This window comes from Carassius gibelio, chromosome B10 (assembly GCF_023724105.1).
Source record: "Carassius gibelio isolate Cgi1373 ecotype wild population from Czech Republic chromosome B10, carGib1.2-hapl.c, whole genome shotgun sequence".
In the NCBI taxonomy this organism is placed as follows: Eukaryota; Metazoa; Chordata; class Actinopteri; order Cypriniformes; family Cyprinidae; genus Carassius; species Carassius gibelio.
Window position 1 is genome coordinate 14250878 of NC_068405.1, and position 19112 is coordinate 14269989.

A 19112-nucleotide genomic window follows, 5' to 3' on the forward strand; every position below is an offset into this window, starting at 1 on the left:
TTTTTTATATGAAATAAATTAATAATATATTAATAAATGTCATGTTAAAATATATTAAAATAGAAAACAGTTATTTTAAATTAGTTATAATATTTTACAATATTTGTGCTGTACTGAATTTTGATCAAATAAAGCAGAGCACCAGAGAATTTTTTAAATGATATGATACAAATTGAAGACTAAAGATTCAAACTGTTCCTACCAAAATTGGTATTTTGTGAACTGCCCTTAACCCGTGTTTTTGAAGACAAAAAAATAAAATAAAATAATAAAAAAGCATTGTTTAAAACAACTGCTGCAGTGGGCCTCTGAGTGTTAACTAGAGAACCGGGTAACTAAGTCAAATGCCCTTTTATATAATAGCAAACAGCAGCTGAATTGGGCTCTAATTTCAGATAAAGTTTATCAGATGCCTCAGGAATCAGGATAAAAACATGAATGCTATTAGTGTCACTCACTCACTTTACAAGTGTGCATGCCCCCTCTCAGCTAGCGTATGTGAGGGGGTTTTATTAATTAAAGATTGATCCATCACAGACAAAGTCAGGAGGGTGGCTTAATGACATGCAGAATGGATAACTGGAAATGTCAAAAGGAAATAGGTACTTTACATAGAAAAATAAATAAATAAATAAAACAAAGACATTTGATTTCAAAGATGTGATTTAATATGTCTTTAAAAAAAGTTAAAACAGTTCCTGAAATAAGTATCCATGTTTGTTAGTTCAAGATGTTTTCATCAGGAAGAGACTTCCAGTACATCACAGGTCAAAGATCATACAAACAATGCCAACAATGTCTGTGTATGGCATAATTTACTACCAAATTGGTTTTTAAAAACTACAATTTGCAAGCACTAAAACCAAAAGGAAAAAAAATCATATTAATAAATCCTTTGATACGCTTCCCCATTAAATGGATGGGAAATTCTGATGAGATGGCAAAATAAGCCTTTGTCATGAGCCGGGATGATATGAAGTGGCTGTATTCTGGAGGTGGTTTTATTTCCAATGTTTGGATTCTCGTAAGGCGAGTGGGTGGAGACAGGAGATGAAACATATTTCCCACTGTCTAGAGCTCAATATGAGACACGAGTGAGCAGCTAATAAAATTCCCTCCAAGCACAGACAGGGGAGTGACCAGCTACTTTAATACAATTCTGATGCCACAAATGCATCTGCAGAATTTTCACTCCAAACACACAAAAGCCCAACAGTATTTTAAAATTCATAATATAAAATAACCACTCCGCTTATGAGGAAATAGCAATTTTGTGATGCATTTAAAAAAAATGAGGGCAAAACCAGAAAATAATGGATTTACTCACATATGTTTTAACAAATAAAGGGTCGATTTGCTTGTGACAGATAAGGAAGGAGAATCTTGTGGGTTTTCAGATAGTTCATCTGTTTCTGGGGTTCAATTCACATGATTGACAAGTCAAGTTAAGTCAACAAAAAAGTTGGATTTGTTCCATTTTCTCACCATGAGCAGATGGATTTTGAATAGCAATGAAAAATCAAACCTCATTTCATGCCGAGAAAAGTTTTAAGGCATAAGGTTATCGCAATATAATGTATCAGCCTTATTTCCCCTTGTGTTATTTCAGTCTAAACAGGATGAAATTGGAACAGCTTTTTAGAGATCAAGGTTGTGTCTTAGTTCTTGACTGTGCACTCAAAGTGTCAGAAAAAAAAGTTATTACAGAACACAATCTACAAGAGCTGAGAACACCATTAACAGTGTGAACATTTAAAACAGAATGCACTCTGGTTATCAATCGCTGCTGATTTGGCATCAAGGGATTCAAGGGTTCCCTAAATGAGGATTCAGTCATTATTTTTCACCCTCATAAACTTACTGTTATTTCTGTCTTTATTCAGACAAACACAAACACAAAAGTAAAATTGTTAGACAGGTTTTTCCATAAACAACAGCTCACTAACAAATAAAACGCCACAATAATAGTCTGTAGCACTTTATTGTACAGTCCTGTTCCACATGTACAGTACATGTAGTTATTATAGAAAATGCCAAGTTCTGTCATGAAACTCTAGATGATGCAGGCTGATGGGATGTTAATGCAAATTAATGATATTCACAGCATTTAACTACTTGGCACAAGCTGATTAGCTCATTTTGCATCTAGGGCTGTGTCGGTGGCAGATTTTTACCACCGCAGTTGTAACGGATCAACTACTGTCGGTGGCGTGGTGTTGATATATATATATATATATATATATATATATATATATATATATATATAATTTTGAAACACAATAAATAAAAGATGCACCATCATCTATTGACGAACGTGCTATTTATTGTAGCACTTCTGTGATGTGAAAACGCAAACTACAAAACAATATAATAAATATCAAATAAATAAAGAGGTTAATAAGAAAGTTTCCTAAAAAAGAAAGTTACCCGCTGTTTACCTGACATGAGTGGCGAGGCACAACAAAAAAAATTTAACTCATTATTATCAGCAATGCTGTCTACACTGAATATGGCGAGACATGACATGACAAATCCCAGACGGTAAACTACATCATCCTTTTTACGAGGTACTGACACAGAGTTCAAATGTCCTGTGTCAGTGACACTGTGGTGGTTTTGCATCCGGTGTAGACATGGTTCACTGTTCCACCATCAAGCAAGCAGGCGCATTAACTCCTCATCTGCACGCATAATGATATTCACAATGTTGAAGTAGGAATTTACTGTGAGAGCTGCTGCAGTTGTGATATTTGATCAGAATTTGCAAAGCTTAATCTACTGCTGCTGCACGAAACCTGTAAGTCCTGTTAAATAAGCAAAGTAATAAATGCCTATTGCACTTTAAAGAATGAATTTACCCTCCATGATTTATCTCCAAACTTTCACGCAATTAAAGTATTTTCTGCTGCCACAGCTATATTAGCAACAATAATAATATGAATAGCTATGCATACTGCTGCACAAATGTACTTAGAATTGCTACTGTCCCTTTATTAAATAACCAAACACAACCAATGAATGTTTATTTCGCTTTGAAGCATTCTATAAACCATGTTGAACTGAATAGTAAAGTAATAAAATGCCTATTTCACCTAAAACATACACTACCATCCAAGTGTTATCTTATTACTGAAATTTCATGCTACTAAATTTACTTTGTTCTGCCACTGCTAAATTAGCAACAATGAAAATTGGATTGCGAGACTGCTGCTAATATTTCTAACACTGCGTCTGAATTTTGCTATTTGTGCTGCTGCTACTAAACTACTCACTAAGCGATCAGAATAGCTATGCATACTGCTAAGCTGCTGCTATTAAATTCACTACAATCTAAATAACTATGCAGACTGCTGCTACAGCTGCACAAAGGTACTTAGAATCGCTATAAGCCCCTTTTAAATAAACAAAATGCTAATGATGCCTATTCGCTTGAAGAGTTCCCATACCATCGATTTTTAGCAATTGTAAGTCGCTTTGATTAAGAGTCTGCAAAATGTAAATGTAAACTATGGTCTACTACTGCTGCCGCAACTAAATGCATAATTTGATTTGATATGCATACTGCAATTAATAATTCACTAATAACCCTATTTGCAATTCTATGGATGCTGCTGCTACACTCCATGAAAGTACTAGAATTACTGTAGCCCATCCATGCATTATCATTGAAATTTCATGCAACTAAAGTACTTTCTGCCGCCTCTGCTGTATTAGCAACAAAAATAATTGGTTGCTATGCAGACTGATGCTAATATTGTTTCTAAAATTGCATCGGGATTTGCAATGCCATTCTGCTGCTACTAAATTCACTAAAAATTGCAATATGAATAGCTATGCATAGCTGCTACAGCAGCACCAAAGTACTTAGAATTACTATAAGCATCTTTATTATACAATGAAACACAAACAAATAAGGCCTATTTCACAAATGCCCTGTGTACTCTGTTAAATAAACAAAGTAATAAAAGACTATTTCAGTTTTTTAGAGTTACTGATCCCATGTTATCACTGTAATTTAATGCAACCATATACTTCCTGCTGCCGCTGCTATAAACAACAGTAGTAATTTGACTTAATTTGCTCTGCATACTGCAATTAATAATTAGTTAAATAACGCAGTCTGAATTCTATACTGCTGCTACACTCCATTAAAAGTACTATAATTGCTGTAAGCCCAACTGAATACACAAATAGTAAATTCCAGTTTAAGAGTGTCCTACTATTAGCTACATGATTGGAAATTATTTATTATTAGTAGTATCTTTATATTTTGAAGTAATTTATGATTAATTTTCTAAATTGACTATCATTTAACATGACTTTCATAATAAACTCTTCAATATCGCTGAACCAAGGTAAAGTGTGAAATGTGGCCACTTTAAGAACGAACTCTCCCTCTTCTGAAGTGCATTGCAATGCGGCACAGTTATATCCCTTATGAAACAAAAATATATTGCAGTATATTGGAAAATATCATGTAATATATTAGCCATATATTCTTATATATATTTATTTTTTCCAATATATTTCAATATATTGAAAGCGGCAATCATTTGTACATTTTGCAATATATTATATAATATATGTATCCTCAATTTATTATTAAATGTATTCAAACATATAAAATATTAGAAAACAAAAAGGGAAAATAATATATTACAATATATCACAATATATTTTAAGAAATATATTGGTAAATATATTTTCCTTTCGTAAGGGATGGGTTCACCTCTACTTAAAACTGTGAACAACTGTGGAATGCCAGTTGCAAACCGACCCCACTCATTGAGGTGTGCATCTGAAAGTGATCTGTTCATGGTTAATGTAGAAATTAATGTCCACAGAAGATATTAAAAGCAATGGAGATTTAAGGTAATCCCCAATTCACTTTACTGTTCTAAAATCTGCGATGATTGACATTGTATTCTCATTGTATTCTCATTGTATTCTCATATTCTTATATGTACTATTTTCGTTTTTAAAATCTACATAGTGTTGACATCACAATTTGTGATGTGGCATCAGACTTGTCACAATTCGGTTACTCCTACTTTGGGGGAACGAGGTATCGAGGAGATGTTGTAGTAGAGCATTATGGAATCATTTTTATTTATCCAAATCAGGGAACAAAGGAGCAAGACACACACACACGTAGCAGGGAGAACAGACGTTTAACAGTAGACAAAGAAACTTCGAATTTGAATCACTATAAATGCTCGACGTTGATCTAGGATCAATGGAAATTAAACATAGGAGACACCTGGTCACAGGGAGAAAAACACAAACACAACATGAAACAGGGTCTGACAGGACTATAGTACATTGATGATGTCATTTGATAGGTCTGTGTAATGTATCTTTATTGATTGGGGTTGCAAATCGGAACAAATTTTTTATTCATGTGTTTTATTTTTTAAAATAGCAGAATGTTTAATTTGGTTTTGCACCTTCGTTCTACTGCTCATGTGTTTTAGCCTACTAAAAGGGTCTGACAGAGTTTTTACACACAACTACCAGCACACGAATCAGAACGATTCCTGACTCTAATGAGTCACTTATTTTTAGTGACTCAAACATAATGAGTGAGTTCTTTTTAGTGAATCAAACACAACTACTAATAAAAAGCATAAAATCTTAGGCAATTTAAGTGTTTGTTTAGGTGAGTTATGATTACTGCTGTATTTTGAATTTAGTTTTGTTTACTTTGCCTTTTAGTTTTTTGTTGTTGTTGTTGTTTACTATTGTTTTGTTTACTTTATCTATAACAAAAGGCTACAGTTTATCTCAATTGCATGTATCCACCACTGGCAAGAAATATTTAACATTTATTTATTTTTCAAATCTTCTCATCATTTTGACGATAGAAACAATTTGTCAGCTTCAAAGGACTTGGAATGCAGGATACTTTTTTTCCTTGTTCATTCATTCATTCATTCACTATAAATGTATATAGCAAGACCACATGATTTCTAGTTTTGGGTTTCACAGAACAAAAACCCTGTAAATTTGGAATAACACAAGGCTGAGTAAATAACAGTGTATAAAAAAACGGGTCATATTTCATATCGATGAAATCAATAGCAAATGTTTCACATCGGTCATAAACTGATTCATATTGAAAGTGAACCCATTAAACCATATTTCTCAGAATAAAGAATGGCTCTGAGTAGAGATTTATTGTGCAATTATCTGGTAACAAGCCAAATAGGAAGGCAGACCCTCTCTGACCCTCTCTGACATCTTTAGGGTGAATAGATTCATAATCGAGTAACGCTTGTGGCTCAAATGAAAGCCAACACTTCACTCCTGTCAAACAGACTAACAATGAAGTGCGTGTTGTGCTGGTAAGAGCGGAAAGGAAACCCTAATAGAGCCCTGAGGGCTGGAGAGTGTTTTTCTGAGAGTGAGGTAATGACTGTAACCTCTGCTGCCGCCCCATCTGCCCGCTCAGGCTGAAAAACCACTCAAACCAACTGAAGGAGAACCTCCCAGGCTATTGGACTGGAGACTGTAGGCCAGGCAAGGCTTAGGAAATGCTTTGCTTTAGCTGTGTGTAAAATAAAGAAGCAGTACAACAAAGAGACAATTTCATGAAATTAAATTTCAAGAAACTCCTGTTAATCAGTTTAAATGAGCAACCATAAGACTCATAAGGTATTCAGGAAATATAAATGTGCTAATGGTCTGAAAAAATTATATTTAGTTTGTTTTTAATACAATTTAATACTTTGAAGAATCCAGTGTAGTGCTAATGATGCTTACTAAGAAAGTAATTATCTACAAGGTCTTTAAAAGGTCGTAATAACTTATTAAAACATGTATACGGTTCATTTAGTCTGTTGAATCACACTAAGACTGGTGCTCAAGACATTACATAATCTGAAAACACGAGTTGAGTCTCTACACAGCTCAGAGATCTCCTCAAAGGCTGCTCAACCAGACAGTGTGACAAGAATGCCACACAACAAGATTTCAGCTAAAGGGATCATCTGAATAGCAGGTGTTTTCAGCTGGTCATATACTGAACTGTGTTTATTTTGTGCTGGAGTCTGTTCTCCAGCTAAAATATCTGTAAAGGTTCTGGAGAGGTTTTCCATATTTGTGGTATTGTACTATTGGGATTAGCCAAACAACATTTCTTTAAAAAAAAAAGTATCATTGTGCTTTGCTTCATAAGAGACTCATAGTGTCTTAAAATGCGGTTCAACTGCATAATTGACTAGCAAGGACTGAAAACAGAATGAAGAATGATGTATTCGAGAAGTATAGCAATTAAGATAAGACATCACTGAGATTTAATCAACCCTGCCACTCTGAGCTGTTTAATAAAAAAATGAGTGCCATTTATAAACTAAGAGCTACTTGCTTGATTTAAAAAGATTTAGAATGCATATTTTGAAGAAATGATCACTGCACTTATGATATGTACTGTTAACAGCAGGGGTCCATTTCATTTCGACACAAATGTAATGTTTTATTATATTGGTTTCAAATAATGTGAACAATGTCTTAAAACTTTATTCTGAAGTATCAACAGTACAATAAGAAATATATAAAAAAGATGAGACAAGAAATTCTGTCCACAAATAAAGCTATCCATCTTCATGTCTCTATTTTAATTTAAATGACCTTAATTGTCATGATGGAATCTGTACATTTGCAGCTTGGATGAGTACAATGAGAAATCGTGCAATATAAAATAAAGCAATTTCATGTAAGCGTAAGTATACAGCTGCATTTATACAGTGGTTTTATACACAATACTATCTTTAAGAATCATTTGTTACATTCCTGAATAAATCAGTTTTTCTACAAATCTGTGTGAATGATTCAGGGTCTCGGTCATAAAAGCAGTCACTTGTTTCTTTCCAGAATTGATCAGTGTTTTAAAGGAATCAGTCGAATGAATTATTCAACGACTCAGTCAGTCGAGCGCTGCCCTCTACTGGCATAATAATTTAACCTCCAACCTTTAATCAAAAAAAAAAAAACACCACTAAAAACTGTCTGCACAGTCTAGAATATGCAAGCACAGACACAAATCAATTAAATGATATATCGTAACTGCTAAATTGTCCTTATTGCGGTCATGATGATCACATGCTGTAATGTGTTCAGGTAAACATTGCATTCATGTGTTCATTATTTCTGCTTGTACACTTGAGGTTAACTTACAGGAGGATTTGTGTAATCTTAGAACTACAATTACTTTGACACAGTTACACTTAACTGTAAAATTTTCTGTAAAAACGCTTTGAAATTATAGGTATCATTAAAAAAGCTGTACAAATAAATGTAAACTGAAGTCTATTGGATAAATCAATGGTGCCAAATAAATTAAAAAGTACAATAAAATTTAAAAAGAAATGGTAACTTTAAAAGATATTACATTTTAATGTTCTCTCTCTCTCTCTCTCTCTCTCTCTCTTTCTCTCTCTCTCTCTCTTTATCTCTCTCTCTCTTTCTCTCTCTGCGGTTTGGCCTTTTTTGAGTAGAAACATCAAATGGCACTGAAATGGCTTCCTGTTCTTCTCTCTGAACACATTAGGACCACTTTAGCTGTTTTTTTTATTGCCACTGGTTTCCTGTTTGCCATCTTGATTGTGGCCGGGAGAGAGAGGGACACAGTTTTTTCTCTAATGTGGTTGGATGCAAAAGCAAACAAATCAGTTTAGACATGAGACCATCCCAAACCACAAAGACAAACCCATTTTCCTCACGAACAATCAAGCACTGATATGTTTGGAAAGTCACCTGAGTAATATCATCTATGTGCTGTACAACTACGTGTGGTTTACCATAATCAATAAACATCAGAGAAAAGATGAAAATGACCAGTAATGGAGTTTTCTGTCCTTTTAACGGTGAAAGGAGCATTTAGCACACTTAGCTGATTCTGTTTTATATATATTATTCTGCAAGCATGTACTGTACAATTAAAAAGTGTATTTGAGATATCTGATATAAAAAAACTGATCTGAACATTAAAGCAATGACCATATTGCAGCATCTGATGTGATTCTCTCTGACCCATTGTATTTCTCTTCTAATGATATACTATTTATGATCTCAGAAAGCCTCAGAAGAAGCTTTGCTATTGGGGACACATATATGGAACAGAGGATCAAAGTGAAATGCAGGCTTGATTATATTCCCCAGGTGGCCATGAACTGCGCTTCAAATTACTGTCCAACACACTGACATTTCTCAGATATTTATAGGCCTGTGTGAAAAGTGTCTAAACCCTGTTAAAACTATCCACAGACATACTGTCTTTGAACTAATATTCATTATCACGCACTGACCCTCATGTCCTATACGCCTACATGATTACTTGAAAAATATACAAATTACAGAACTAATGATTAAGATCACAGAGCAGGATTGTGTCGTGAGCCTCGCACTGTAATTTTATATGACTGGTTTGCAGCTGTGCCACGCATAACAACCGCATAAACGACCCTCTTACTGTTGAATAACGTACCTTTGAAAGCCTGCGGTTTGGTAATCAGTTGTAGCCTATACATTCATTTCCCACAGTCCACTCTTCTGGTTTGGTTTTAGCCTTTTATTGTTGTTGCTATATACATTGTGTGTCGATGGGCATAAAGGAGAACTGTTATCACTTTGGAAAAGCAGCATTCGAGATGTAAGCTCGAATGGAGTCCTCGAGATTAGACACAAATGAATCATGTGGATAATTGATTTTTTGATTAGCTGTAATGTACACAGCAGCAGGTGCCAAATGTTGCTGCTGGCAACAGAATAATCAAATATGCAACAGTCACTGGAAATGGGTCTCATTTATTGGTAAATGCATAAAAAACTGAAATACTTATGTAAAATGTTAAACAATTGCATGCAAGAAATGCAAATTCTGTTTCACGTGGATTTCAAGTAAAAGCAAAAATGAGTACAACCAACTCGAACTCGGAACCGGATTGCATAGTTTGGAATAGGTGGGCATTCACAAGTTCCTGTGATTCAAATTAATTTAGCAAAAAGTTAAAATAATATTGAAATGCAGTCATGCAACACAACGTTTTGAGGAAAATCAATTACAAATAGCTTAGATATATACGGTAGTTTAAAAAAAAAAAAAGTATTATTTAACATAGAAAAAAAATCACCTTAAGGGAGAAAAGCAGTGAAATGTCGCAATGTGTAGCAATTGAGCACTTTCAGACCAACAGCAGTGCCATAACAGCTCAAAGTGGATTCAGAATCCACTGCCAAAAATCGATTTCCTGTTTAAAGGTGTGCCACATTGTCAGTCAATAACTGCTCTGAAATTATTTCCCTCTGCAATGGTACAAAAATATCCAGATGTTTCACTTTTCCTTCTGTGAAGTGGAAATTCAACTGCCTCTCAACATGGGGCTGGTCTAATTTAAGCACCTCTCTGTCTCGCTACCTTTTTCTCTCTCTCCGTCTCCGTCTTTTTGCTTCTGTATGTGACATCCTCTCTCTATGTCAGACACAGACAGATAGGCTTCATTTGAGATCATCCAGTGGGTTTTTTAAATAAATCATTTATCACATTTAGGTATTCGGTGTTACAAAATGTTCACTTTGGATTCAGGAAATTCCTAGTAGGAACAGATCCTATATAATAAAGAAAGCAATGCATTATCACTGTCCTCGACCTCTGTAGACCTCAATGGAGCCCACAGGTGTTGCCAGGGGAGAGATCAATGATTTGGAACAGGTGCTGTTTCTAGCCGACGTTAAGCTCGAGAAGTGAGGAAAAAGTGCACATCACTGCAGCTTGAAAAATTAACCCCCCACTTCCACCATGATATTGCATCTGTCCTTGTATCTTTCTCAATATCTCCCCTCCATGAGGACTGGTGTTGTTGTGTTGGTTCCTGCATAGCTGGACACTTTTCCTTTCTTTAGTATCTCATCCAGTGATTCTCAACCGACAGTGTTGCAGAAATGGAAAAGAATATTCTGATGAGTTTGGTCAGATTCTGATTATGTATGGATCATAAAACCATGCTAAACGCTTTTCTTAACCCAGTTAAACCAATAGGTCATGCGATTTAAACACCTTAAATCGGGCACACTGCATGATTTTCAAAGTCGTCAGAACACTGTTCATCTGACCCCTCCCCCTGAACCGCCCCTGCCCTGTCCTAGTTTCTCATTGGCTGTAGGTCATCGGCAATGTCATTTCCAGTCAAAATATATTTCAAACTGCAGGACTCTCAGGAGTCACAGACAGTTCCAGATATTTAGGATGTTAAATATCTCATTGGCATTTGTCACAAATCTCCTCTTCGGTCATGTCTTTGAAAACACATACCACGTGATTTTCATTCACATTGAACGAGCACCAATCTGCCTCTGAGTTTTCAGGTATTTGTCTATGATTTCGGCAATTGAAAATTGGGTCCTAAATCATGCAGTGTGTGCCTGGCTTTACTTGGAATATATATCTACTATAACATCAAGTGTTTCAAAAATACAAGTGTGGCTTTCATATAAATTATATGAAAGGAACAGTTTGCTCAAACTAAAAGTCTCTTACCTTCAAGTCAAATGTCATGCCACCATATAAAGAATACAAGATGTATCTTAAAAACATAAAACCATTTACAATCATTTAGATATATATATTTCCATTATATTTATAGAAAATATGAATAGTTTTTTAGTTATGCTGGGTTGGCACTAGATTCCATTATAAAATCTGAAGCAAATCCAGTAAAGACATCCTCTCATCTCCCTTTGCCCTCATATATACTGCTATAAACATACAAAGTCATGTATAAAGTCTGATATATGTCCTGAGTACGCCCATGCACTGTGTCTGCATCAACCTGAAGTACAGTTTCAAGGGAAAAGGGGAGATGTGCAGCTGTAATGAGGCTTTCTACTCTTGACATAAACCGTTCTGCTACCGTTATAACTGCAAGGCATGAGAAATGTATTTCATTCTACTTGTGTTATGGCAACAATAGTAAAAAAAAAGAAAGAAAGGACAGCTTAGTTCTTCATGAAGGTTTAGTTCACAGTGTGTGTCTATATGTCTTTGCCTGTATGACATTTGTTAATGGGGCAGGCGCCAGTGTCTCACACATTTGACAGTGATAACAAATAAACGAGGAGCGAAAAGTGGATGTTTGAGGAAGATGGTAACAAGATTACATGATCCAAAATTTGGTGCATGTTTCCAACTGTGTATGCTATATTAAAGAGTTTCTGGGTGATGCCTGAAAATGTGAGGATGGCAGTGGGTGTATTTGTATATACAGGAATCCAGTATACAATTATAAAATCAGACAAAAACTTTTCTGACCCCAAGATTGACAGTCAGTGAATGTACTGTATACATGTATTATGTATTATTTGAATGTAATATATCTACTGAATATATATATATCTATATATATATATATATATATATATATATATATATATATATATATATATATATATATATATATATATCTATATATATATATATATATATATATATATATAGATAGATATAGATATATATAGATATATATAATATTATTTTCAATAATAATCTATTTAATATTTTATGACGTACAAATTTATAATTTAAGTAGTATATTATATTATACAAAATACAAATTGTTATTTAAATATTTCAATAGAAACGGTTTAAATCATAAACTAATTTCTTTATATGCACATGTTGTGGTATATGTCCATGTTATTTCATATTTCAAAATGTAATGTAACTCACTGGAACAAATCCTAAAAGTTGAACACTGGACTTTATAATGAGTACAAAAACAGCTGGACAGTAAATTATGGCACCATAATAACTATGAGAGTATTGATCATTTAAATGTAGCTGTACCTTCTCAATGTTATTTCAGAGCGAGTCTCAGCTGCCCACGCTCTAAATGAAGCTCAAGGCGCTAATTAGCAGATCTGTGATTGCGGTTCAGGCCTCTGACTCCTTGTCAACAGAGCCTGATCATGAAAGCTAAATATGGAGATATAAAAGGAGAACTGAAAAAAAAACTATAATAATAAATAAATAAATAAATGCCAGCATGAGTCTCCATTTACAAGAGCTATAAAAAGCTAGAAATGTAATTTTGAAAATTAAAATACACATATGAACATAAACTGTAACATTGCCATGATATTCCTTAAAGGAATAGTTCACCTTAACTATTATATAAATAATAAAATTTGATCTATGCATATTTTACTCCTTATTCAGGCGAGACACATTTTTTTCACTGGAGAAAGCAATATTATTTAGACGACTCATATTTTAGTTGGAAGCTGTGGTTTGAATTTAAAAACATCTTAATAATTAATTTGTTAATTGATGAATGGAGTCATACGGATTGTTTGTGTGTTTTTGTAATGTTTTTTTTTTCTTCAGATGTTTGGACTCTCATTCTGACGGCACCCATTCACTGCAGAGCATCCATTGGTAAGTTGATGTAATCCTATATTTCTCCAATCAAGAAACAAACTCATTTATATCTTGGATGGACTGAGATGAGTAAATTTTCAGCAAATTTTCATTTTTGGGTGAGCTATTCCTAAGGGTAGCTCTCTGGACTTTGATTAATCAGCTCAAAATGTCATGCTGTTGTTAGCTGAATTACAATTATATACAAATTCCACCATCATTTATTTAAAAATAAAACCCACCTAAATATGCCCATACTACAAATCGTCTCGGTTACGAACGTAACCCTCGTTCCCTGATGGAGGGAACGGAGACGTTATGTCGACCGACAAATGGGGTCTCACTTGGGAGGCCAATCATCTCTGATTTTAAGAGAAAACGCCAATGAAATTGGCAAGTGGATTAACACACCTGAGCCACTCCCCGTGCCAGCGGGTATAAATAGGGCGACAGGTGCATCCACTCATTAGGTTTTACGCTGAGGAGCCGAGAACGTGTCCCGGCAACAGCGAATGGTTCAAGGTTGTGGCATGGGGACATAACGTCTCCGTTCCCTCCATCAGGGAACGAGGGTTACGTACGTAACCGAGACGTTCCCTATCTGTCGGTCACTACGAGTTATGTCGACCGACAAATGGGGTCCTATGGAAAACGCCATAACCTGAACCCCGTCACAACCCTGAGGCGCTGCAATTGTTGACAAGCCTTGGCGTGCCACAAAAGCTACGCTTAAGGTCGTAACCTTCCCAAAGCCCCAGCGCAAATTCACTGACCTTGGTACCGAAGGGGCCAAAGGGTGAGTACATCGCTGCTGGAGAAGGCCATGCTGCTGTTCCGCCCACATAAAGTAAATGGAAGGGATTTCAACCTTCGGTGAAAGACAGCTTCAAATCTTCCTATTTGTTCTTTCAGCTGGCAAGACAATGGGGAAGCGAGCCTTTAGGAAAGGCCGCTACGGAGACCACATCCTACCTGTAGGGAGGTGACATGTGGATATACCGATATGGACTGACCCAGGGGGCAGTACTACATATGGAAGGGGTCTCTGAGGCAGGTCCTACCTTGGAGTAGGGATGGAACGGCTGCCAGAAGAGACTGACAGAACGGTCTGTCAAGGGAAGACACGGGTTTGCCAAGAGGGAAACCTTACCGTGGAAGAATACACATATGGGATTACCCGTAGGGAACCCAGCCATATGGACACCTAGCCCAGTACAGGGGCTGACCGAACTCCGGGCATGCTAACGCCAGTACTGGGCCTGGCGACAGACTGCTCTTTTAGAGAACTGTCTCTTTTAGCCGAAGCGCCCAGGGGAATCGCCGCTCGCAGGGACACCACTGTAACGCGCCGTCACACCGACCAGGAACAGCTCTACCAAAAACAAAGATGAATGGCTTTGTAGTGATCTTCTTCATCGACTACTCGGCTCCGAAGCAAAAATCTAATGAGTGGATGCACCTGTCGCCCTATTTATACCCGCTGGCACGGGGAGTGGCTCAGGTGTGTTAATCCACTTGCCAATTTCATTGGCGTTTTCTCTTAAAATCAGAGATGATTGGCCTCCCAAGTGAGACCCCATTTGTCGGTCGACATAACTCGTAGTGACCGACAGATAGGGAACCAATTATATCTCTTCTCAAACCCACAATACATGATGAAAATATTTCTATTAATGATAATGATGTTTAGATATTGACTGTCATTTCTTATAATTATTAAAATGGGGCATCTGTGGTTTTGATTTGAGCTTATGATCGCATTTTAATCATAATGATTCACAGCATGTCAGCTTTCAGGTGTACAGACATTTATTTGCCATCCTTGGCTGCTTATGATTACTGATTTGCATATTGATCGAACATGCAAAAATGTGAAAGTCTTCGCTCCTGAAGCAGAATATATTAATATATGCTTTCCAAAACCAGTTTCTAAAATAATTTCTAGAGGAAACACAGCAAAGAAAACAGCAAATAAACAGGGATTTACATTTTCCACCTGTATAGAAAAGTTGTTTGCTGCTATTGCCTTGTGTATATTAGATGTCTGATTGTATTTAACATGGAGATTACAGATTGCAGGGACCTGTCAGAATCAAGTAGATGTGAAGATGGTAGATATAACATGATGCAATCAGTTATGATGCAAATTAGCTCTGAGCCATTGCTCAACATTAAAGGAACAGTTCACCCAAAAATGAAAATTTGCTGAAAATGTACACACACCTTAATGCCATCCAAGATGTAATGAGTATTGAGAAATTTAGCTTTACATCACTTGCTCATCAGTGGATCCTCTGCAGTGAATGGGTGCCGTCAGAATGAAAGTCCAAACAGCTGATAAAACATCACAATAATGAATCTGTCCTTTTAATCTGTGAACACAGAATATTTCATGATCTGTCAACAGAATGTGTGCATGGATTTTTCTCAAAGACAAACAGGCTGTAGAAAATCTCTGGAGATCTGGCTGGAAGCCCTGATGAGCAACTGTGTCTTCCTCCTAGATTAGCACAGTTCACTTCATGTTAAGAAATCAGCTGTAGACAAATAATTGGCTTTGATTGCATGTTGTCACTGCTGAACCATTTGGCTTATTTATTTCCTGTTGTTTCGGGTCACTGAAGCCCAATCAAGTGGACACGAATGATTGTGTAATCCAATTGAAAATACATGTAATCAATTAAATCTTCCATATTGGCACAACCTCTGTTTGTCCAGATAAGGTTGAATTGTGTCCAGAATTGTAAGATCTAATAGAATTGGTGGACCTGAACAAAGTAAATCTGATAAAATGGTGACTAACTGTTCACCCAGACACCTTTCTTCTTTTTGTGCACTACTACAGGATTTGAAACAAGAGTGACTTCCACCAACATGCAAATGTGAAATATTCCTCTGGAAATTATTCTTTGTCACTTTCATTTGTATTTCTGCTGTAGCTATTCTTGGAAAGAAAACTAGATAAACATGATAGTTTAATCTAAAATTAACCATGCATAAGAGCAAAATTAATTAAAGTTAAAACTGAGAGCCATGATGGGGCACTTTTATCTGTTCAGAGCTGTTGACACAATCAGAAGTTCACCTTCAACACACAGTTACTCAGGGTCAGCCTCACTTCAGGGATTATGCTGAGAAATAGATGAGACTGGGGTAAGATGTGCCACTGTACTTAGGTTGTCCATTTAGATCTTTTTAAATTAAAAAAATAAAAATGTGAAGTTCAATTTAAGTCATTATTTGAAGAGTTCAGATGCAAAAGCCTCTAAGTGCCATTCAAAATTTTCTTCTAGAATTAGCATTTTTCTCAGGCTCCTGTGTGTAGGTTCAGTAAGTTCACTTTAATGGCAATGGGTAGGTTATTTTCATTGCCATTAAAGTGAAATAACTGAACATAAACATAGGAGCCTGAGAAAAATGCTAATTTCTAATAGAATAACATTTCAGGTGACTAGGCTTTTGCATTTGAACCCTTTATTTGACATTTTGAATTAGATTGTATTTATTTAGATTTTATCATATTCTCAGTTTTGATACAGTTAGCAATATTCAATATTGTTTTCTCTCTCTCTCTCTCTCTCTCTCTCTCTCTCTCTCTCTCTCTATATATATATATATATATATATACATACAGTATATATGGTTTTATTTCTATTAAATTATATTTCATTTTTATATTTTGCAGTTTTACTTTTTATGTTTTGCTTTTGTTTTAGCTTGCTCTTATTCACTTTTATTTCAATTATAGTTTTAGTAATTTTAAAACTTCAGCTTCCGTTCTAATAAGCCATTAATTTAGCTTTTTTTTCTAGCTTGTAATATTAATTTTATTCATCATTTTGAATTACATTTTATTTATTTTTATTTTTAAGGTTTTGACTGTTTTTTTTTACTTCATTTCATTTTTATTAGTATCTATTTTTGTTACCATTAACAATTACATTTTTCCTCTAAAATTTATGTTTTATTTATATTTATTTATTAATGTATTTATTTATTTTTATTAAATAATATTTTATTTTTATATTTTAAGTTTTACTTTTTAGTTTTAATTCACACACACACACACACACACACACAGTGGATATGTAAATGTACTTTCTGAATATATTGTCACATGACAAAAAAATTGCACAGTTTGCTAGATTAAATGGTATCTGACACATCTTACCCTTATTTAAAAAAATAAAAAAATGTCTGAAGAAAGCTTTTATCTAGAGCTCAGTGTATGACCCTTGACCAAATATGCAGCACAGCAAAATGTCACAGTGACCAAGTAAATTGGATTAGCTTTGGGTACCCTTTGTCATTCAACCTTTCAGTCTGGTACCAAAATGTGATATTCCTTGCAACATAAGGGGAACTCACTTGCAGGAAACTTCAGTGAAGTGAGTGTAGGTGTTCAGCCAAGTGGCAGTTTAATTAGAGTGAAAGCACAACATATGAATACCTTAGACACTAAACTTTCAATATTTCAACTTGACTGTTTTATATAGGCTTATTTTCAACAATTATAGTTAATTATGTCTGATGAAGGTCTAAAGCAGAGAGTGTACTTCAATAGCACTTAAAACATGTGGCAGAACAAATACAATAGAACATTAGTAATAGCAGGGCATTCAATCTTATGAAATGATTGCCCATGTTCTTTATTTTAGAATATACACAATTGAAGCACCTAGTTGACCTTTTCTGCATTTAATTTTTTAGCCCTCCAACTGATTCCTGACAGGTACATTCAGACGTGTTAAATGACACGCTCTCCTGTACTTTTCAAAGGGAATGTTCCAGTTGTTAGCATTTCTAAACATTGCAAATTGAGAGAATCACAAAAAAAAGACCCATTTGTCCAAATGACTGGCACTGGTATTGCTCATGGTTTTACCGGAAACATTGGGACGTCTTTTATACAGTACATGACAAATTTATTTGAATTTTTTTCAAGATACAATTAAATACAAATTAAATAATGGAATATATGTTTTTAGCAGGATTTTATGTAGTTTAATGTAAGGTTTATGCAATTAACTGAAAAGGTAAGAAAAACAAAGTATATTGTTGTAAATATACATTAACATTTAAAAGATTTACATTGTTACAGTGGAAATGCATTATTACAGTCTGTAAAACTCACAGTAGTGGTGTTTTGCTCTTTAATGAATCATTGTGATTGAATTGACAGTAAATGATTCAATGATTCATTCATTTAGACACTCACTTGTTTCATTCCTGAACGAATCGTTTTTGAACAAAACGGTTGAATCAGTTTATGACTGATAACAGTCACAGTCGCTGAAAAAAATTAAAGTGTCAAGTATTTTGAAATATTCTGTTTTGGTGTCATTTGTCTCTCCTGGAGGCTTAACTGAATCATTAACCTTTAGAAATAACAAGTTCACCTTTAAAATACTGTCAAAATACATTTATATAGTAGAAAGTAGTGCCAGAATGAACTAAGAATTGCACAGTAAGAAACAAAAAATGATTTAGATGTGACAAAGACAAATGTTGGTTTTGACCTGGTTACTATTTTCCAGTATTATTTAGTTTTAATATAGTTATTTAAGCTTTACAACTGAACTACTGAATTCCAACAATAGAAACATGCACTGTATTGTGTGGTTATATCAAGAACAGACAAGAAACTTTGTGCACAAGAGCAAGTAGAGATATTTAGGAGCTCATATCCCTGAGGGCAGTC